This window comes from Rhinolophus sinicus, linkage group LG05 (assembly GCF_036562045.2).
Source record: "Rhinolophus sinicus isolate RSC01 linkage group LG05, ASM3656204v1, whole genome shotgun sequence".
Classification (NCBI taxonomy): domain Eukaryota; kingdom Metazoa; phylum Chordata; class Mammalia; order Chiroptera; family Rhinolophidae; genus Rhinolophus; species Rhinolophus sinicus.
Window position 1 is genome coordinate 172101138 of NC_133755.1, and position 24014 is coordinate 172125151.

The 24014-nt window shown below is 37.0% G+C and overlaps 1 long non-coding RNA gene across 1 annotated transcript in view; it reads left to right on the forward strand.

The window, feature by feature from the left end:
- Positions 1 to 1184: 1184 nt before the first annotated feature.
- LOC141571917 (uncharacterized) overlaps positions 1185 to 24014 on the forward strand; it is a 31317-nt gene continuing 8487 nt past the window's right edge. The window contains exon 1 of the long non-coding RNA XR_012496961.1: positions 1185 to 1348. This is a non-coding gene — a long non-coding RNA (uncharacterized LOC141571917). The remainder of the gene's footprint in view (positions 1349 to 24014) is intronic.

Here is a 24014-nt window from a genome sequence, read left to right on the forward strand (position 1 = left end):
GTCTTACCCACATGTTAATCTCATTTGTTCCAGTGACAGAAAATTCATATACGCGTTTATTTCCCAAGATTTCTTTTTATCTCTTTGATTTTCTTTCCATTAGGCCTTCGACACCCAGGTCACACTTGTTAAGCTATATTTCTTAATTGACATTTTAATTACATTTATGGTAACAAAGCCTAGACAATTTGAGCTAGAAGTTCCCATTGCATATATTATAACTTAACTTCTAAATAAATACATGTGCCATTACTCGCAGTTTACAAGGTCTGACAATTAAGGTCGCGAACTCATCCTAGAAAAGTGCTACACACCTCATTGCTGAATATCACTATGTTCACCTTCAAAGTACTCCCCTTGGGAAGCTGTGCCCCGACACCAGCACCTAGTCCGGACTTTAAAGCAATTTTGGAGCTCTTTTTCTGGAATGGGCTCAGATCTGATGTCGAACTACCCTTGATGTCCTGAATGTCATCAAATTGGTTTCCGCTCAATATTTCCTTTATCTTCGGGTAAAGAAACAAGTCATTGGAAGTCAGATCAGGTGAGTAGGGAGGGAGTTCCAATACAGTTACTTGTGTACTGTCTATAAAATCTCTCACAGACAGTGTCACATGAGCTGGTGCGTTGTCGTGATGAAAGAGATCCTTTGGGACCATTTTTGCACACAGCTTTCTCATGCCAAGATTTTCAGTTAAGATTTTCCTAACTGTTTCTCCATGGATGTTTCCTTGGTCTGCTATGTTTATCACAATCACCCGATGGTTTCAAAGCACAATTCCAAGAACTTTTGCAATGTTTTCGTCAGTTCTGCCTGTTACTGGGCACCCTGACCTGTCTTCATCAGTGACGTATGCTCTCCCCTTAGAAAACCGTTTAATCCATTTGTGCACTGTCGTTTTCTTCATGGAGTTATTCCCATAAACTTGGACTTACATGTTCCTGATTTCACTTCCACTCTTGCCAAGTTTAACAATAAATTTAACGTTTGTTCTTTGCTCTAATTCAAGCTCAGAAGTTCTCACAATGGCACACAAAGCACATAACAATAATGAACATCACTCAGCAAGACACCACCACCCATAAATACAAACAGCTGTGAGACATTGATATGCCAACGTTATGAAACCTGACCAAGTGGTTTGTACAGTGCTGCCAATGCAAGGGCATGCTGACAAGTACAAGAATTTAAGTGTCAGACCTCGTATACTCCACAGACATTTTCTTCTTACCTAAATATACAGATAAAGAAACTTCAGTCATATTTTTGTAAAGTTGAGTAGAGATGAATGAGATAGAGGTTTGGAGCAGCAGGCATGTGTCTAAAATGAGAATTTATCAAAGAAGGGTAAGCCTGAAATTGTGTGCAGGTACTGAAGAGTAATGGAATAGAACTGAGAAAAATTTAATTTTCAATTCATGTTGCTGATTAGAGGAGTGTTAGCTTGAAAATGTACCTCCAGAGTAAAAGCAAATGGTAAATATAATTGATAGCATAAGTTGGTTACATGCAGGGGCAATTATAGTCATGTTATTTTAAAACATTAAGATGAAACACTATAATTTAAAAAAATGAAAAATAAACATTTTATTTCTTAAATTGTTTGTGTTTTACCAAATTGTGGGATGTGACTGCCAAGTTATTTCTAACTAGAAAAATATTTGGAAACTGAATAACAATATGACAAATTTGTGTTGATATAACCATATATGGATCATATTAACTCAGAGAATTTTAGGTATAAATGTAAATCCCACTTTTTGAGAAGGTTCACACTTACTGTGGGGTGTGTGTCTATGTGTGTGTGTGTGTGTGTGTGTGTGTGTGTGTGTGATGTTTCAGAAACAGTGGTTATATTTTGGAAATTAATCCCTTTTCAGATATGTAGTTCACAAAATTTTCTCTCCTTCTGAGAACGTAGTTTAGCTAAAAGGTTAAAATTTAAAGTTAAGCATAAAAATGTAGAAACTTTGTTCTTAATTCCAGTGAAGGCTTTGGGTTTTTGGTATAATCCTAGTTAATGTGCTTTTGCAAGCAAAGGTCAGTTCCAGAAAACATAATGATAGATAACAAAGCTGTGCTTGAGTGATTGAAAGGTAGTATCCCTGTGTTCTGCAGGAATCAGGAGACTGGCCGAATGTAAAGATAACAGGAAGGAAGAACCTCAGGCTCCAAGAAGTCTACACTCACAAGAGATGACTTCTTAGATGCCAAGGCAACTCAGAAGTGACTCAGGAATCCTGGGGACCTGCCCTCCACCTCAAATCATTCACTTCCCTTATCAGATTTTGAATCAATAGCTCTCCCTTTGCACGTGAATTTCCCTGTTGAACCCCTTAAACCCTCCTGCTTTCCTCTTTGAGGAGACAGATTTGAGTTTTCCTCCTGTCTCCTCATTTTGCTGCCTCTGGAACTCAACTCTTTTCTTTGTTGCATACCCCTTGCTTCAGTGATGGTTTTGTTGTTCACTGTGCATATAAACTTGGATTTGGTTACAATTCTGTAGGCTGCTTTTCCATCCGTTGCTCTTAAAAAACCTTTTTATTTGATGGAGTCCCACTTCTCTATTATTGCTTTTGATGTTGTGATTTTTGTGTTATATTCAGAAATTCATTGCCGACTCATATGTCAAGCATGTCTTTCCCTATGTAACCTTCCAGGGATTTTACAGTTTCAGGTCTTATATTTAAGTCTTTCATCCATTTTGAGCTGATATTTGTGTATGGTGTAAAGTAGGGGTCAATGTCATTTTTGTGTTTTGCATGTGGATATTCAGTTCTCCCAACACCATTAGTTCAAGAGACGATCTGTCCCCTATTGTTACCTTTCTCAACCATCAGTTAACTGCATACTTATGGGCTTATTCCGGGGATCTCTATTCTTTTCCATTGGTCTATATCTATCTTTATGCTAGTACCATACTGTTTTAATTACTGTAACTTTGTAATTTATTCTGAAGTCTGGGAGTGTGATGCCTCCAGCTTACTTCTTTTATAAGATCACTTTGGCTATTATTGGTCTTTTGTGGTTCTACATGAATTGTAAGATTTTTTTTTTTCAATTTTGGTAAATTGTCAAACTTCTACAACTCATCAAAAATTCTCAACTAGCCCAATTTATAAAAATGGACAAAAGACTGTTTCATATATAAATTCTTAAGAGTGTGTCTTTAAGACGTAGCGATTTATCAATAAATATAACCACAAAACTATTATCACACCTAAAGAGAAAATTTTGTACTATTAAATTTTGTGTAGATAGTATTCAAACATCTCTGTTTATATCATCAGTGTATTATTTAATTTGTTTTGTTCATATCATGATACAAAGTTTATACATTACGTGTGATTGATATAGCTTTCAGTCCCTGCTAATCTATGATTTTCCTTCCCCATTTATTCTTTCCAGGTATTAGTTGCAATTCCCCACAAGCTGGGTAGCAATCCCATGGCATTGTTTAAATATGTTCTTTTACTTCATGAATTTCCCATGAACTGGGAAGTTAGATCTCGAGGCGTCACCACATTCTTTTTGGCAAGAACATTTCCTAGGAGTTTGCGTGTCCTTCCTACTGCATCACATCAGATGGTACATACTGTCTGGTTGTTTCCATCTCTCTGTGATGTTAGGATTCATCTGTGAGGTTATGTGTGATCCACCTGATACATCCACTCTAAGGTTCCCTATCAGCCTTTCATGTGACGATTTTAACAACCATTGATGAATGTTTCCTAGAGGTATATTTCATCAGGGAAATTATTACATATAATCTCTTTCTTTCTGCATTTCTTAGTATTTCAAAAAGAAGAAATTTCTCTTTATCAACTATTATGTTATCCTTACATGCATTTTGCACAGAAAGGCAGAATAAATATTTGATTCCTAAATTATTCCTAATAAATCACTACCATTTATGTATCTTTAAGAGCTTTTCATTATATCAAGAAATAGACAAAAGTTTTAGTTTTATTGTATTTCCTTTTTTAGAGTGAAAGAAAATTATTTTGAGTTGATTTCTTTAGTTGTCATTGGGTTGTGTGTAGTTACAGCGTGTAATCCTTTTGCAGGAGATATGATTGAGTATCTAGAAGTCATTTCTAATGCAGAAATACTATCATTCAAGGTGGTGACACTGAAGAGCAGGTAAGAGCAGGTAAACTAGAGAGGAAGTAGAAAGAACGTGAAAAACTTGTCTTTTATAAGGAGGTTTGACAGGAGATGGAAACATGGAGAAAAAAGAATGGAGTAGAGTAACAGGGTGTAATATTTTTGTTGGTATGCTATCTGGTATTGTTTTGAAATATCATATAGATTCCCCCTAGATTTCTTTTTGTCTGTTAGATTTTCTTTCTATTAGGCCTTAGACACGCAGGTCACACTTGATAAGCTATATTTCTTAACTGACATTTTACTTTTCTTCGTGTTAAAAAACCTAGAATCTTTGAGCTAGAAGTTGCCATTGCATGTAAGGTTATAAGTTACTGCAAGGGAAATGTCTATGCCACTATTGTTATTTGTCATTCCAAAGTCATTTTATCCTTTCTCCTTAAGCAATAGTTTGCTTAAGATTAAAATAATTGGGGTTTCTGAGCTGGAATTTAATTAATGAGCTACGGGAAGACATATCGTTTTGATGTTATACCTTATCATCTCTAGAAGAGAATTGAAAGCAGAATAAAAAATATTAAATCATAATTGTAGCATTAGGAAAAAATAAAGGGTGATTGAATTAATCATTGCAAAAGACAAACAAATGAACACATTAAAATCAATGATTCAAAATTACTAAGAAGAAGGTTTAAAAGAAGCATTGAAAAGTGTATAAAGTAAGTTTAATTATTTACACTAACTTGAGAGCTATTTTAAAACTATGGAAACATGGAAACATATATGTAATACGGTGTTTAGTAAGAGTGCAATTTGGCAAGTTGTATGTCCCTTATATATACATGTGGATAAACCAGCAAAGGAAAAACCAAAAGCTGAAATAGGCATAGCATATGTAACATCATGGGTAATTGCTTTACTTATTCAGAGCACTTCAAAACAAGTTTTAAAAATGTTTTTTAAAACTGAAAAACAATACTCTTCATTATTGCTAAATTATATTAAAGCATGATTTAAAACTCTTAAATATGTTAAAATTCAGTTTTAAGACTCAGTATGCACCCTGACAATTCTGGCAGAATAATTTGGCTGCACAGATAAACATTGGCTTCTTTAACAATATTGAAAGGATATAAAGAATTATTAACCCACTCTCTTATCATATCACTTAGAAGATAGAAAAGTATTTGGTGAGTTGATAAAACCCACGTATTAACTAAAGATATTTTTTCGCTAGTGTAAATAGATCGTTTAACGGTTGCAGAGATTTTCAACTAAATCTAAGAGATCTAACTAAATATACACTATGTGCAAGTTATAGAAGTAAAAACAATGATCTGTGTGTGACATTTACAGATGCTAAAAATGATACATAGAAATACAATTTCCCCATTTGGGCATGTAGGCTTGATGCTAAGATACGAATAGTGCTTTCAGAATTTTCTTCTGAACTCTAGGCAAACCTCCATGGTTAGTCTGCATTCTCCAAAATCAGATATATCACTGAATTTCAGACAAGCCGAATTGCAAATCATTGGTCCTCACAGTATCAGTGATCATGGAAAAATTTAACACTCAGGAAAATGAAAGTACAGATATAGCAGAAGTCTACAAATTATGATGATGTTTACTCTTTCATTTTATGCATGACCTTAATTTAAAAAAAAAAAATCAATCTTGCATCCCCCTCTATTTTTCTCATCTTTCTTGCATTCCAACCAGACTGTCCTACTCCCTGTAACCCAAACAAATCAACTAGTGTAGCATCTACACTTTTTTTGCACTGTCTTTCCCTCTTTCATCTCCCATTCCTGCACCCATCAACACTGCAGTAATCCTACGAAGCTCGCACAACCCCCGACCCTCATGGAGGGACCCCAGTGATCCCTCTTCTCTCAGCTGCTACATTGTTTAATGCAGCAAACTCTAAACTGCTCTACACTGTTTGCCATCTTTTGATGTTCCTCAGCTTTTTGCTACTGTCTTCTGAGTGTAGGAATCATAACTCTGCCTTCTCTGTATCCCCAAGCACAAAGAACTTTGCTATACAAGCTGATATTCTACTAACATTGAAGGGATGATTTGGGAGAATGTTTTAACTTACAGTTCAAGCATAGTGAGAAACAAACAAAAAGGCATCTTTGGAACATTTGAACACAGTACATTCATCAATAAAGATTTTGAAGTTTACAAAACTTACAGTCCTATGTGAAAGATTATTTAAATCCAGAAGTAAAAGATCACGTGAGGTTCACTCAGAGAAGTGCCTTCCTTGCTAATCATTTTTAGTTTAAAAATTATTCTTAAATATGCATTGTACCTCCAGTCAAAACTATGGAGCATAGGTAAGGTTTTTTTCCCTGTTGAAAAACCCTTTATTGACTTTCATTTCAAAAAATTACCTCAGCATACGGTGTAGTCCTCTTTCTTCACTCTTCCTGTGGAGCTGTTTGTTATTGTGCATGTGTTTCCTTGGCTTTTATTTCCACTCGGATGTCTCCTTTCTGATTTCAGTGGTATTAATCGAAAGCATAGCACTGGGTGGGCTGTGCATTCTCTTAGACAAATAAAATGGATGCTGGATGTGTACCATTGTGTGTCTGAGACTGCATACATCCTGAAATAAGGTGAGGGGCATGGATTTGTAAAGAGGCTTCACATTTCCTGATTTCAAGACCCACTTCTAATCATTAAGGCAATTGGAATTCTCTTTCTGGTCCTTTCAAAGGCTATTATAAACTATTACTATCTCCCTGCTTTTCAGACTTACAGCGCTTCAAGGTTTCACCTTTATCTTTGAAAGGAGGCAAACATCTCTATTATCACAATGGGACTCCACACAGCATGATGGGGTGGCCAGGTTTCCTTCTGGAAGTACTGCTTTCTCACTTGATCTGCCCGAGATGTGGGATACGATGTTTGTAATCTGAACTTCCAGGAGCTCGCAAGTACAATTAAATAATTCTGATAAAGTGAGTCACGGAGATGTGAGCTATGACTATTAGTCCATCTTTTCATTATATAGAGAAACAAATATTAATGGAAGAAGTTAAACTTTTACCCATAGAAACATGCAGCTGTGGAAACTATCTTCACATTTCCGGCACATCACAGCTTCATTTTCCCTCTGTCTTCGCTTGGTCATTTCTCTCCCACTAACCTGGAAATCACAGAGAGCCTTGGGGTTCGGTTCTGATCCCGCTTCCACGTCTCTCTCTGCACTTTCTCCTTAAGAAATATTAATAGAACCTAGTCCTGAGGTTTCCGTTACCTTATGCAGGTAGATGAATGTGATGTATCTCCCACTCAAACCTTTTTCTTAACTCCCAATCCACACGTCCCACCATCTACTCTCCATTTATACCACGTGACTTACAACTCCTTCAACTCAACATGCTCAAGACTTGATTTATCATCCTCATTCTCTCACGTAATTCACCAAGAATCAATCAGTTTCTTCTCCAGCATTTCCTATTCTACTGGAGGCCACCAGCACGCAGACGGTTCAAGCTAGAAATCTGAGAAACCTCCTGGGTTCTCTTCTGTCTCCTCTATTTCCAGTCATGACGTAACCCATCCAGTGCCACCACCTTACAAAAGCCTCCATGACGTTCTCACCTGCACCACCGGCTAACTGGTTGCTCTGAGAGGGGTTACTGGGAAAACTACCCAGTGGCCTAGGCCCCCTTAGGCAACTCCCATCCGCACAGACGCACTGCCACCGAACACTGTTGCCTTCAAATTTTCTGTCAGTGTTTCATAAAACTGTTCAGTAAAGTATTTAAATCTACTGTCTATCACTGAGTGTCTGTCACCCTTAGGTCAATCTGGCCACTGTGACCACTGACTGCCCCTCACCCTCAGGTCAATGAGCTGCCCCGCCCCTCATGCCTTGCCACCTGGAAAAGAGTAAGAGACCCTCCCAGCTGGTTGTGGGAAAAGGAGCAGAGAATGGCTAACTGTCCAGCACACACAGGCCTAGGCAGAGCCTGTGCACCTGGTAAGGAAAGTTCTGTACGAGACAAAGGACCCAGCTCTCTGGGGTGAGAGGGTGCAGGAGCACGCCCACCACTCAGCCCAGTGACTATCCCCTTAGCCCACACTGAACTCAGCCTGAACTGAGTCCCCTTTCTGACTGAAGCATCTCCCCTTGTACTCCTACTGTGCACTGGGAGGCAGCATCAAGTTTGCTTGTATTTTCCTTGCATTATGTGAATCGTAGTGTACAAGGTCTGACAATTAAGTTCGCGAACTTGTTGCACCCATGTTGCTTACTTTTTTGATATCAGAGGGATTATTCATTATGAGATCGTACCAACTAGACAAACACTTAACCAAGTTAACTATTTTGAAGTGCTGAAAAGACAGCTTGAAAAAATTATACGAAAACGACCTGAACTTTCACCAACAAGTCATAGCTTTTGCATCACGACAATGCACCAGCTCACAGGACACTGTCTGTGCGGGTTGTTTTAGCCAGTAAACAAAAATCTCCATTGGAACACACTCCCTACTCACCTGATCTGGCCGCCAGTGACTTCTTTCTTTAAACAAAGATAAAGGGAATATTGAGTGGAAGACATTTTGATGACATTCAGGACATCAAGGGTAATACGACTACAGCTCTAATGGCCATTTCAGAAAAAAAGTTCCAAAATTACTTTGAAGGGTGGACTAGGTGTTGGTGTCGGTCCATAGCTTCCCAAGGGGAGTACTTTGAAGGTGACTGTAGTGAAATTCAGCAGTGAGGTATGCAGCAATTTTTCTAGGATGAGTTCGCAAACCTAATTGTCCCACCTCATATGTCAAAGATCTCATCCTGATGGAGAAAATCTACTTTTACGTCCTCTGGACCTGGAATGCTAGTCTTTATCACTAATATACAGTCCTTTTCCATGCAGTACCTGACTTGTACTCTGTATAGCAGACAGAGTGGTCTTTTAAAAACAGATACCAGCTCGCCTCATGTCCCTGCTTACTGGCTTTCTCTTTCCTTAGGATGAGGCCCTGTGTCAATTCACCATTTATGCCACACCTCCAGGTTCTCTGAAACTATTTTTGTTTTTATTGTTATAATAATTTCCTCCTTTACTCTATTTTTTAGCCGAAGTTCACCTGTTCAATAAAACTCAGTTTGATATACCTTCCTCATAAATACCTCCTCTAGCTATCATAATACATTGTAGTACTTCCCACATTAAATTACTTATTGAAAGCCTGTAGTTTTCATTGGTTTTTAGAGCTGAGACAAGGTTTGGCCTTCCAAATCTGTATTCATAATGAAATAAAAAATGTCATGAAAGAATTACATTTCCTCTAAGGTTAGAAGCAACAGGTAATAGTTTTATATTGAATTTGTGTACCAAATAGATGTGATTTTCATTTTATTTATTTGCTCATTCTTAGGAAAAGATATTTTGAAATGCAAACCATTAATGAAACAAAGTTGGATGGTATTAAAAATTCAAGGGTTTTCTGATCAATTTGGCCTCTCTTTGAATGCCTCAAAGATGGAACACATGGAAAAATTTTGAAGTGAGAGGGTGGGAAAAGTATTTCAGAGTTACTGTCCAAGAGACAATTTCAGTAAATGTAGTACACTGAATAACTTCAGGTTTTCTCCTGGAAAACAGTAATAGATGTTAAAAACCTTTTGGTTGATATAGAGCAGCTTTGACAAGCTTTTCTTATAAAGGCCCAGATTGTACGTATTTGCGGCTTTGAGGATCATTGCGTCTCTGTCACAGTGATTCTACTCTGCCATGCAGCACAAGAGCAACCATAGGCAATGTTTAAATGATTAGGCATGGCTGACTTTCAACAGAACTTTATTTACCAAAATTTAAATTTAATATGAGTTTTGTGTGCCACAAAATATTTTTCTTTTGTTTTTGTATGACCATATAAATTGTAAAAAACATTCTTATCTTTCAGAACATAAAAGGCAGGTGATAAACTAGATTTGTTCACAGAGTATAGTGTGGCAACCACTGATACAGATTTGAAGTATAACCACAAAATCGAAGAGTTAGTTCTCTTCAAAGTCTGCAAATGCCTTTTCAGAATTCAATAAATACAATTCCAAAGGCTTTGTAAATTGAAACCAAATATTGGGACTCTTTTATGTAAGACCATTCCAGATTTTTTTTTTCTTTTTTGCTTCAGCCTTAGAAACACAGGAGATTCAATACAAAGATGAAATAATATCAAATGAAAGAAAAATAAAAACTTTTCCACTTTTCTTATATAAATTACTCATTTCATTCTGATCAACAAGCATTAAGAGGAACTTATAATATACCAGGTGTTGGGAATATAATGATGCATAAGACTCAGTTCCAGTAAGAGCAGTGAAGTGAGTACAGATACAGGATATTAGAAAGATGACTAAGAAAAAAAAAAACAGAGCTTATCAAATAGCCACAGCTCCTGCTTCCTAGAAAATGAGGTTTTCTTTTCTGAGAATGCGGCACCAGGAGACCAGGAGAGGTGGAGGCCATGGTTGCCCAGCTCTCCTTCCCCAGGTCCGTTCTGCTACTCCCTGCAAAGACCCCTGTCAGGATTTGATGTTTGGCTTCTGGCAGCACGTTGACCTTTCTGCCTGCCATGTGTTAGCAGTGAATCCAGCCTCTTTTCCTGGGGGGACTTGAGTGGCATCAAGGGACTGAATGGGCTTCCAATATATGTGTGTTTCAGCCAAACTCTTCAAATACCAATTGCTCACCCTCTGACAGACCTGCTCAAGGCTAGAGTGACCTTCCTCCAAGTTTCCACATTGATTATTCTAAGGAATCTCCCAACTTGAATTCAAAGTACTAAACCTTTAGAAAGGAGCAGCCCTTCTAAAGCTATTGAATCTTAAAATTAAATGTCTCCAGATATTCTTAGAATGTGAGGTCTTGTGGAGTAGTGGGAGTGCTCCAGGTAGGGACTCAGAAGGACACAAATATCTCCCCAAAAGTTAATGAAGGGGAGTTTAATAAAGATGTTAAGAACCAATGAGGTGGTAAAGGACCCAGGGACAAGCCTCAGCAGGAAGCTATTGGAAACTCTAGGGCTGCAGTTGACAAGCCAACTACAGAATCTGGGTCTTGGAGGAGGAATGTAGCATCTTCCAAACCATGGTTCATGGAAGTAAATATGAGAACTCTGTTTCCTCTAATCTTCAGGCCCTTAAAATTCCTACCAGTCTTTCCTTTGCCTAAGTCCAAACAGAAGCCAGGGGACCACAGGGCATGATGGATCTGGAGGTCAGCATGTAGGGAACATAAAGCAGAGTGAAGAAGAGCAAAGCGAAGATCCAAAGAGGCATCTAGGGGATATTTAAGAGAGGAGGGCTCCTGGGTGTGCAACCTGTGGGTTCAGGTCTGTCCTGAGAGCAAGTCAAAAGTTGTACTGGGAGGTCATAGAGGACTGAGTCCAAACAAAACAAACAGGCTGAGAGCCTGAAGGCCAAGCAATGGGCTGAGAAAGCCTAAGGAGGAAACCAGATGCCAAATGGGGACCATCTACACGACTGAAGGCAAAGTAGTTGGAGGAAAACATAGCGCAAGTCATTCTAAGATGGGTCTCCAAGTTACAGGCCTCTATCTCATAGTCACTTATAAATTCAATCTAGTACTAAGTAGAATACACGGTCCTGCAAAGACTCCTCCTAGGCAAAGTATGAGCACAGGAAACTCAAGGTCATTTGTAGAGCGATAGCAAGAACTGACTTTCACAACCACATAGCATGATGTACAATAATTTTAGTTTTAAAACTTTAACTCAACTTCTATCTGGATCCTCCATTCCACAGAAAATATATTCCTAGTCATTCCTGGGTAAACACAATAATGCTTCAATTCTGTCACTTCAGGATTTGCTGCCCCCCTCTTTTCCTCAGAGCAGCATCTAAGCTTCTTAAAGTGTATATAACAACATGATACCTGGGAGGCTGCCTGTGGGTCCTCAGGAGATGCTCTGGGCCATGCTGTCATCCACTGAGATGTGCAGTTTCCTCTGGTCCAGGGCAAGGTCTGGCCCTTGGTTAAAGATAGGAACGCTCTTTCTATTCTTTACTCCCTGGAGGGCATTTAGGGTCTTACCAAGGAAGGTGATGGGGGATGTCTGTCCTTCAGGTTTATCTACTTCCTCCTTTACCAGGGCTAAGACTGTTTGTTTATTGTTGGCTGTTGGAAATCAGATGAGAAATATGACAAGGTAGCCTTTACTGTTTAGTCCCCAAGATTACTAGGGTAAGGCTCTGCCATCATCCCTTCAGCCCTACCATAAACTCCCACTAACTTAGGGGCAGACGGTTGCCTCCCCATCTAATAACTTCTTCTCTTCCCCATCTCAGTGGTTCTTCCCTTTCCAGGGAGAATGGACTCAGTGGGGCAGCAGACATGAGAACTCACTCAGTAAACATTCTTGCCAAATCTTTCACTCTCACATCTACACTTCTGCATTCTTCAAGGTAAGAACCAGGGACTAGATATCATTGTTTTCCATTTTCTCTATTGATACTTCTCCATCTTCTTGTTGAGGTGATGTATTCTAATCCCAAGTAGAGGGCGTCACCTGGTTAGAACCTAGCAACATTGAATGTGCGTATGGTGTGTGTGTGTGTGTGTGTGTGTGTGTCGGGCACGTGTATGAAGCTCATAAAATTTGTTCTTAAATACTTAACTTGTTATTTCAATTTTATTTTATTTTTTATTATTTAGTTACTCTTTTCAGTTACATTTGATATTCAGTACTATTTTATATTAGCTTCAGGTGTACAATAAAGTGGTTAGACACATACAATTTATGCAATGACCCCCCCCCCCCAATTATTTTGGTATGTACCTGGTACTATCCATCGTTATTATCATATTATTAACTATATTGTCTATGCTGTACTTTAATTGCTGTGAGTATTTTGTAACTACCCATTTGTATTTCTTAATCCTTTCACTGTTTTCACCCAGATTTCCAACCCTTCTCCCATCTAGGAAACATCAGTTTTTCTGTATCTATGAGTCTTTCTGTTTGTTCTTTTATTTTGTTCTTTAGATTCCACATATATATGAGATAATAGGGTATTTGTCTTTCTCACTCTGACTTATTCCACTTAGCATACTACCCTCTAGGTTCATCCATGGTGTCACAAATGGTAAGATTTCATTTCTTTTTATGGCCACATAATATTCCATTTTATATATATCACCTCTTCTTTATCCAATCATCTACTGACGGGCAGTTGGGTTTCTTCCATATCTTGACTATTGTAAATAATGCTGCAAGAAACATAGAGTTGCATATATCTTTTCGAATTAGTGTTTTAGATTCCTTACGATAATTAGCCATAAGTGGGATTGCTGGGCCATAACGTAGTTCTATTTTAAATTTTTGGAGGAATCTCTAAACCGTTTTCCAAAGTAGCTGCACCAATTTGCAATCCCACCAACAGGGTATGAGAGTTAGCTTTTATTCACATCTTTGCCAATACTTGTTGTTTTTGAATTATTGATGGTGGCCATTCTGACAGATGTATAGTTATATTGCATTGTGGTTTTATTTGTATTCCCCTGAGGATTAGTGACATTGTGCATCTTCTCCTATGTCTATTGGCCAGCTGTATACCCTCTTTGGAGAAATGTCTATTCAGATCTTCTACCCATTCTCGAATTGAATTGTGTTTGATTTTTTGGTGTTGAGTTGAATTAGTTTTTTTATAAATCTTGGATATTAACCTCTTATGGAATGTATCATTGGCAGATATCTTCTCCCATTCAGTAGGCTGTCTTTGTTTTGTTGATAGTTTCCTTTGCTGTGCAAAAACTTTTTAGTTTGATGTCATCTCATTTGTTTAATTTTTCTTTTGTTTCCCTTCCCAAGGAGACATATAAGAAAAAATATCACTACAAGATGTCAGAGGGTTTATTTGACATCTTTTTACCTATTTTTTTGGTAGGAGTTTTATGGTTTTCGATCTTACATTAAAGTCTTTAATCCAGTTTCAGTTTATTATTGTACATGATGTAAGAAGGTGGTCTAGTTTCATCGTTTTAATTTTTTTCCCATGTATCGGCCCAGTTTTCCCAACACCATTTATTGAATAGTCTGTCTTTACCACACTGCATGTTTTTGGCTCCTTTCCCAGGGATTAAATAATCGTAGAGTGTGGGATTATTTCTGGGCTTTCTATTCTGTCCCATTGGTCTACCTGCCTGTTTTATGCCATTACCATGCTTTTGATAACTGTAACCTTGCAGTATAGTATAACAATGCTATTTTCAAACTCTTGTATCTCAGCAATATATGTTCTTTAGATTTCTCTTAAACCTTCCTTCCAAAATCTATTTTTATAAAATTATCTGACAAATACAACCCTATGATAATGTATAAATGATTCATACAATTTAATACATTATTCTTTGTACATGTATGCTGGTTTAAAACAAGAAAATTCTGAAACAAAGTAATAATTTTCTATTAAATTTGGGCATTATTAAGTGAGATAAGCAATGTGGTTCTAGAACTAAAGGAGAAATTGTTTTCTGTTAATTCATTTAAATAATTATGTGTCCAATTGCTTAATATTCATTGCCATATTTTCCGAGTGTAGAATGAATTTTAGTAGGTAACTTCAAAGGGAACATTGAATTAGTTATACTATTATTTTCATCAAATCTTTGATATGAGAATACAAGAATCCTGGACAGAAACCCAAATTTTCTGACTTAAAGAGATTAAAAATATAACAAATTACAATATATATGCTTTTAATTAATCTTTATATACAATACAAATATGATATAGATGCAATCATAAGTATACATATACTTTCCATAGTAAAAGTATATATACATTGGGTATGTTACAAATATATACTTATACTGTATCATTTATACACAGCGTGTGTTAAAATGTATATAAACATGCATATTATTCCTAATACAAGTTTCTGAAAGCTATAGAACTTAAGAATATTAGGGTAAACATGACTTCTTAAGTACCTTCCCAGTTGGGAGGCTCCTGACCAGACACTGACAAACCATTTCTCTGAGGGGCCAACTAGTAAAGGAAGCATTTTAGGCTTTGTGGACTGTAATCCCTGTGCAACTACTCAATTTGGCCATTGCAGCACAAAAGCAGCCATACCCAATACATATCTAATAAGCATTTCCTTGTTTCAATTAAACTTTACCTATGGACACTGACAATTAACTTTCATATCATTTTCACATGTCACAAAATATTAGTTCTCTTCTAATGTTTTTCAGTCTTTAAAAAAATACAGACCTCATTCTTAGCTTGAGAGATGTGAAAACCAGAGAGTTGAGCCGGTTATGGTTTAAGCCAGCAGTTTGCAGACCTTTGATCTACACCTACCCCCTCAGGATGAGCCTGGCAGAGAGAGGATAGGCTGAGTAAAGTGACAATGCTGTCACACTAGGAGGCAAGAGAGCATCTCTGCAGCATTTCATCTATAATAGCGATAGGGACCCTCTCTTAGCTCTTAGCACTGAAGAAAACAGGGTGAATCTGAATTTCTGCCTGTCTCCTGAGCTCAAAACCCCTTCCATCTGATTTCCCTATATTCAGTATGCTTTAGTCTAGAATTCCAGTTTTCTTTCTCTTCCGCTGGCCCAGATGGTAAGAAAGGGAGAGGAGAGGTGCTAGAATTTTATGCACTTTTGTTTTCCTTATATGATCTGTTAGCGTCAACAATGGTGATATCAACACTTACAGAATGTCACCAGTTCTTAATGGAAAGAAAGCTAACCTAAGATCAGAAAACCTAACTTTCAATGCAACAATACAATACAATAATATTTGTAATTAACCACCAGCGTGACCTTGCAAACATTCCATCAACTCTCTGAACATCGACTAACTTATCTGTACAAGAAGGTTCTTAGAGATTTGTTCTAACTGTATCAACGTTGATAGTTCTTATAAACATCACGTCATTGAGAGACTTAGGGAGAAGATAAGTTTTGCTAAAGATGTGGAAAATATTGAACGCTATGTCAAAGTAGGAAAACAGATTTAAACAAGAAATTCACACTTGTATTTTTGTATTTAATGAGTTTTATACTAAAGCATTCAGGATCAATTTAGCTACAGTATTTTTTCCCTTGTTTGTTTTGCTGGAACCATCCCTACTTTATCTGATTAAAGGACTTCTGATTTGCATCCATTTCCTTGAAAGAAAAAAAGAAACATTTTTTTTTTTTAAACTGTGAATTAAGACTATGAGAATTCAGATGGTGCTATGATCCCATTTCTAATGCAGTTTTGCTTTACAGTTTAAGTTCATAGGAAAAAATACAGTACTTTAGTTTATTTTTCAATTAATTCATAAGAAATGAATTATTTTCCTTCACTTTTGTGCTTTACCGTTATTATGGGAGAAACTGTCATTACCAATGGAAAAATCTACCAGAGTTAGTTTTTGAGTACGCTAACTGCTTCTTTACACCAAATAATAATCAGCTTTTACGTCTTTTTTTCCTTTGGGTAGTTCTGCTTATTATATAGCATCCATTTCCTGTGATTCTCAATCAACTCATTTTGCTGTTGTTATTTTTTAAGAAAATGGCTTCACTTAGAATTGGGTGACAAAGAGCTAAGGATAAAGAAATTCCATATGACAACCATTTCAACCTCTATTTTGTAATATTTAGGTTAAATAAATAAATAAATAAAAAGTTCCTGGCATTAAGCCACAGCAACTGTGGTTTAAGTCAGAGCTGTCAATTGGAATACAAATTTCCAGGTGTTTTGAAATTTAATTCATTTAATTTTTCTTGTAACAGGATTAGAAAATATGATTAAACCTGGTAGGATGTGCTTTTACTGGATCAGTCTGACTTTGAATGAACCAAATAGATACTAAAATCTCAATGTAGAAGAAAGAAAAGGGCTTTAGAGCCATTGTCCCTTAAGGAACTTACAAAACAATTAGAAATTTAAAAAATAAACAGTTAGCTGGCGTTTGACTTTGTTATTTATAGAGTTTTCCATATGGCTGCATTTGCAGTTCAAACTCTAGATGAATGCATGCTAAGTAAGCTATTTTGAATTAAAAACCCACCAATACATGTATACAAATGCAACTGATTTTCGAATATTAATTTTGTATCCTGCTACTTTGCTAAATTCATTTATCAGTTCTAATAGTTTATTTTCTTTTTTTAAGATTTTTTATTTGGGGACGGAACAGTGTGTACTTCCAGGACTTTTTTTTTTTTTTCCCAAGTCAAATTGTTGTCCTTTCAGTCTTAGTTGTGGAGGGTGCAGCTCAGCTCCAGGTCCAGTTGCCGTTGCTAAGTGCAGGGGGCGCAGCCCACCATCCCTTGTGGGAGTCGAACCAGACAACCTCATGGTTGTAGGATGCACTCCAACCAACTGAGCCATCCGGGAGGTAGCTCAGCTCAAGGTGCCACGTTCAATCTTAGTTGCAGGGGGCAGAGCCCAGCATCTCTTGCGGGACTCGAGGAATTGAACTGGCAACCTTGTTGCTGAGAGCCCACTGGCCCATGTGGGAATCGAACCAGCAGCCTTCAGAGTTAGGAGCATAGAGCTCTAACCACCTGAGCCACCAGGCCAGCCCCAGTTCTAATAGTTTTTTGGTGGAGTCTTTGGGATTCTCTACATATAGTATCATGTAATCTGCTTATAATCACAGTTTTACTTCCTCCTTTCCAATTCGGATGACTTTTATTCCTTTCTCTTGTCTGTGGCTAGAACTTCCATAACTATGTAGAGTAAAAGTGGTAAAAATGGGCAACATTATCTTGACTATGATGCCAGCTATGGATTTATCATATATGGCCTTTATTATGTTGAGATATGATCTCTCTATTCCCACTTTGATCAGAATTTCTATAAAAAAATGAATGCTGGAGTTTGTCAAATGCTTTTTCTGCACCTATTGAAATGACCACAGGATTTTTATTTTTCATTTTGTTAATGTGGTGTATCACATTAATTGACTTGCAGATATTAAACCAAACTTGCATACCAGGACTGAATCCCACTTGGTCGCGTTGTCTGAAGAGAAAAATCAAAGAAGATACAAATAAATAGAAACAGATACCATGCTCACAGAGAGGAGGAATTAATACTGTATTTCCCCAAAAATAAAACTGGGTCTTATATTAATTTTTGCTCCAAAAGATGCATTAAGGGTTATTTTCAGGGGATGTCTTATTTTTTCATATACTATAATCTACAGTTATTCATGTACAACAATCTACATTTATTCATTTATTCATGCACAAAAATCTACATGTATTCAAATACAATCATGTCATCTTCTTCAGGAACATTGTCATAATTCTCCAAACCCCAAATTCTGGCTTGAATTTCTTGTGACTCCATTTCCTGTAGAACCATTGGCCCCAATCTCTCATGTCCAGCAACAGAGCTCTCCTTAAATGAGCACCTCTTGTCCATGTAGCCTGCTCGTAGTGCATTGGCAACACAGCTGTCAGTGATTTTATCCCACAAATTCTTCACCCAAGTCACAACCTCTTGCAGGCCAGGCTTCACAAAGTTTCCACGCTGATTTCTCTCCATTCTATTTCCAATGTAGTCATTGATTTCCTTGAGCAAATGGCCCTTGACTGGCTTGTTTATTGCAATATCAAGAGTCTGGGGATAGGCAGTCATTCCTGCAGGAACCATTATTTCATCTATTCTTCTCTCTGCAAGGAAGTTGTTTATGTCAGCGTGGTGAGTGCTGGCTGAATCCCAGACTAGCAGACCTCTTTGGCCACCTTGCAAAACAATTGGCAGCATTAAATCTACCCGCTTCCTTATAACTGCTTGTTTATACCAGGCTTTTTTGGTTTCAAGAACATAAATGCCTGAAACACATTCAACCTTATGTTTCTTGCCTGTACTGATGACTGGAGGTGGGGCTTTCTTTCCATCCGGATGAATTGCCAAAATACAGGTAACATGCACTTTTGTAACCAGTGGAAGGAATGTACATTGATGAGGCACCCCACTGATCAATTTTCAGTTGAGATCCTTGGCCCATAAACACTGCAGTTTCATCCATAGCAATCATGTAGGAGAGTTGGTATTTAGAAAAGTTGATGCCATCAACAAAGGACTTGAATGCAAGTACATGTTTAATAACTTCAGTATCTTCCAGCTTGAACAGTGTTGTTGATCTTTGAGACAGTTCATATCACTGAAGGAAGCCATCCAGTCAGTGATGCGATGTTTTGAATTCTTCTGAGGATATTTCTAACTGTGGTGCCATTGCAAGGGCAAATGCTTGAATGAATATCAGCCCTGAGCACAACCAATGCCTTTGCTCTCCTGTCAGCAATCCATTCACAGATGATGTCTTCCAGCTCAGGAAATAATGGTTGCCAACCTGATCCACACTTGGCTTCTTAGCATTTCCCTCATCCACCTGTTAACTGAGGTTATCATACCCTGCTCACCATTTTTTGACCATTCAGAGATCCAACTTCTTCTCTTTGCAATAAGCCATAAGATTCTTGCCCTGGGAGTCCTCCACAATTCCTTTCTTGTACTAGACAGAATAGCTCTTTCTTTTTGCACTCATCTTGTCAGGAGGTCAAAATATTACTCCTTTGAGATCTACCATTAAGCCATGCGCAAAAGAATGAGACTGGACTGTTATCTGTCACCATGTACCAAAATTAGTTAAAAATGAAAAAAGACTTAAGCATAAGACCTGAAACAATAAACTGCATAGAGGAATACATAGGTACTAAACTTATGGACCTTGGGTTCAAAGAGCATTTTATGAATTTGACTCCAAAGGCAATGGAAGTAAAAGATAAAATGAATGAATGGGACTATATCAAACCTAAAAGCTTCTGCACAGCAAATGAAACCATCAACAAAATAAAGAGGCAACCAACTGAATGGGAGAAGATTTTTGCAAACAGCGCCTCCAATAAGGGGCAAAGATCCAAAATACACAAGGAATTCATAAAACTTGACAACAAAAAAACAACCCAGTAGAAAAATGGGCAGAGGACCTGAAGAGACATTTCTCCAAAGAGGACATACAAATGGCAAATACACAGATGAAAAAATGCTCAACATCACTAATCATCAGAAAAATGCAAATAAAAACCACAATGAGATATCACCTCACCCCAGTCAGAATGGCTATCATCAACAAGACAAATAGTGACAAGTGTTGGAGAGGCTGTGGAGAAAAAGGAACCCTCATACACTGTTGGCGGGAATGCAGACTGGTGCAGCCGCTATGGAAGGCAGTGTGGAGGTTCCTCAAAAAATTACGAATAGAATTACCGTGTGACCCAGCAATCTCTCTCCTGGGTGTCTACCCCAAAATTTGAAAACATTTATCCATAAAGACAATTGTGCTCCAATGTTCATTGCAGCTGCATTTATGGTGGCCAAGAAATGGAAACAACCAAAATGTCCTTTGATAGACAAATAGATAAAGAAGTTGTGGTATATATACACAATGGAATACTATCCGGCCATAAGAAAAGATGAAATAGGACCATTTGTGATAACATGGATGGACCTTGAGATTATAATGCTTAGCTAAATAAGTCAGACAGAAAAAGTAGAGAACCATAGGATTTCACTGGTATGTTGTATATAAACCGAGAACAACAAAAGAACAAGACAAACAACTGAAAGAACAAAAGAACTCATACACTTAGACAGTAGTTTAGGGAATACTAGAGGGTAAAGGGGTAGGGGAGAGAGGGGCTCTAGAAGAGGGTAAATGGGGTCTAATATATGGTGATGGAAAGAGAACTGACTCTGGGTGGTGAACATACAATGTGAGATATAGATAATGTATTACAGAATTATACACCTGAAATCCATGTAACTTTACTAACAATTGTCACACCAATAAACTTTAATTAAAAAAAAATGTCACCAGTTAAGGGTTATTCGTAATTGGATAAGAAATAGATAGAGGTATATAATGTCATGTTTGGCATACAAAAACCACCTCAGTTATAGAGACATTGCCTGCAAATAATTGAATGAAAGCAAGTACTTAACAGAGAAATCGTGACTGTAATCTACATTACACTGTGTTCTATATGAATTCTAGATGTGAGTTTTGTCTGTATGCCACCAATAAATTTAATCCAATAATAAAAAATAATAAATCTACCCTTAAATCAAGTGTTAATTGAAGACTTATGAGACAGGCGTGACAACAAAAATGATGACAGTTTAGAATGATGGTCCACACAAAAGTGACGAAAAATTGCAGGCACCAAAATTCAGAAAACGTTTCTTTGTTTCACACGAGTGCATTAAGTACGTCTGTTACAACACACGATGTATTGAATTATGAAGATTCATATTAGATAGGACCACGTCCGTTCTTTATCAAGTATGCAGATTATTTGTGTGTTGCGTCTGTACTCCGATTGGTCATTCTGCAGAAAGTCTCCAGTTCATCTGTTTACATAGGTGTTTACCTCTCATCCAAAGGTGCCTGCTTGGGTATTTACATTATATAATTACATTATAATTTATATTATCATTTATTTTAAGCATTAATGTTAATAATATTATTTATTTATATTTAATTATATATTAATATTATTATTTTATAATGCAATATGTCCATCATGTGTTGCAACAGACATACCAAATGCATCGTCTGGCTGAAGATCTTAACTGGGGCTTATTTTGGGGTAGGGCTTATACTACCAGCATCCTTAAAAATCATGCTGGGTCTTATTTTCCTGTTAGGTCTTATTTTGGGGGAAATATTACATAATTAAAATCTCCATTATACCCAAGTCAGTATATAAAGATTCAATGAAACCCTTATCAAATTACCAATGACATTTTTCACAGAATTAGAAAATCTAACCCTAAAATGTATATGGAACCATAAAGACCCAAAATAGCTATGGTAATCTTGAGAAATAAGACCAAAGTGAGAGGCATCATGCTACCTGACATCAAATCATAGTACAAAGCCATGGTAATCAAAACAGCATGGTATTGACATAGAAACAGACACTAGATCAATGGAACAGAACAGAGAGCCCAGAAATAAATCCATACCTATAGGGTCATTTAATTTTGATCATGGAAGGAAGAATTTACGTTGGGTTAAAGACATTCTATTTAATAAATGGTGCTCAGAAAATTGGACGGACACAAGGAAAATAATGAAGCAGGACCACCTTCTTGCAACATATAAAACAATAAATTCAAAATGGATCAAAGACTTAAATATAAGACAAACAAGCATGAAACTCCTAGAGGAAACATAGGAAGTAAATTTGCAGACATTACCTTTAGCAATATTTTTACTTACATATCCCCTTGGGCAAGGGAAGCAAAAGAAAAAACTAAATATATGGGATTACACCAAACTAAAAAAGATTTTTAATAACGAAAATAATCATTAATAAAACAAAAAGGAATCATAAGGAGTGGGAGAACATATTTGCCAAAGACACATCTGATAAGGGGTAAATATCTAATATCTATAAAGAACTCATACAACTCAACACTACAAAAACCAACAACCCAATTAAAAAATGGGCAGAGGACGCGAAGAGACATTTCTCCAAAGAGGACATACAGCTGGCCAACAGACATATGAAAAAATGTTCAATGTCACTAATCATTAAAGAAATGCAAATAAAAAACACAGTGAGATACCACCTCACCCCAGTCAGAATGGCTATCATCAATAAATGAACAAAAAACAAGTGTTGGCAAGGATGTGGGGAAAAGGGATCCCTCGTGCAATGCTGCAGGGATTGCTGACTGGTGCAGCCACTATGAAAAACTGTATTGAGGTATCTCAAAAAATTGAAAATAGAACTACCTTATAACCCAGCTATTCCACTCCTGGGTATCTATCCAAAAAATTCAAAAACACTAATTTGAAAAAGTATATATACCCCTATGTTTATTGCAGAGCTATTCACAACAGCCAAGATATGTAAATAACTGAAACAACCATCGATAGATGATTGGTAAAGAAATTGTGATATACATTTATACAACGGAGTATTACTTGGCCATGAAGAAGAATGAAATATTACCATTAGCAGTGATTTGGGTGGACCTAGAGAATATTATGCTAAGTGAAATAAGTCAGACAGAGAAAGACAAATACCATATGTTCTCCCTTATATGTGGATCTAAAGAACAGAATAAATGAACAAACAAAACAGAAGTAGACTCAGAGATATAGGGGAAAAAGACACCTGAGAGTTGCTAGGTGGGAAGGGGGTGGGATGGATGGAGAACATAAAGGGATTACAAAGTACAAATTAATAATCTAATCACAATATAGACATGGGAATATGAAAGACAGTTTGGGGAATATAATCAATAATGTTGTAAAGATTTTGTAGGGGGTCAGATGGACACTTGTCTTGTTAGGGAGACCACTTCATGGAGTGTGTAGATGTCTGAGCACTGCACTATACACCTGAAGCTGAAGCTGAGTAATATTGAATGTCACATATAATTAAAACACACGCACACACACACACACACACACACACACACACACACAGAATCCCAAAAAATGTATACACATACTAAGAAAGGAAAATAAATTGTATTGAAATTGTAATTTTCAATATATACTGATAAGAAAAGATGAATACAAGTCATGTTTACACATTTTTTTGGCACCCTGGGTATATTGTCTTGGGATGTAGAGTACAGCATAGGGAATACAGTCAATCGAATTGTAACAGCTACATACTATGTCAAGGGTTAATACACTGGGAGAGGAGGGTTATCAATTTGTGAAAGTTGTAAAAGTCTAACTATGACCGTGTTTTCCACACCTGCAACTAATAAAAGAAATAAAGAAACATAAAACAAGCTAAGGCAAAAACAATAAAAAGCCCACCAGTAGAAATTAAGTATTTATCAAAGCTCAGTACTTATACTG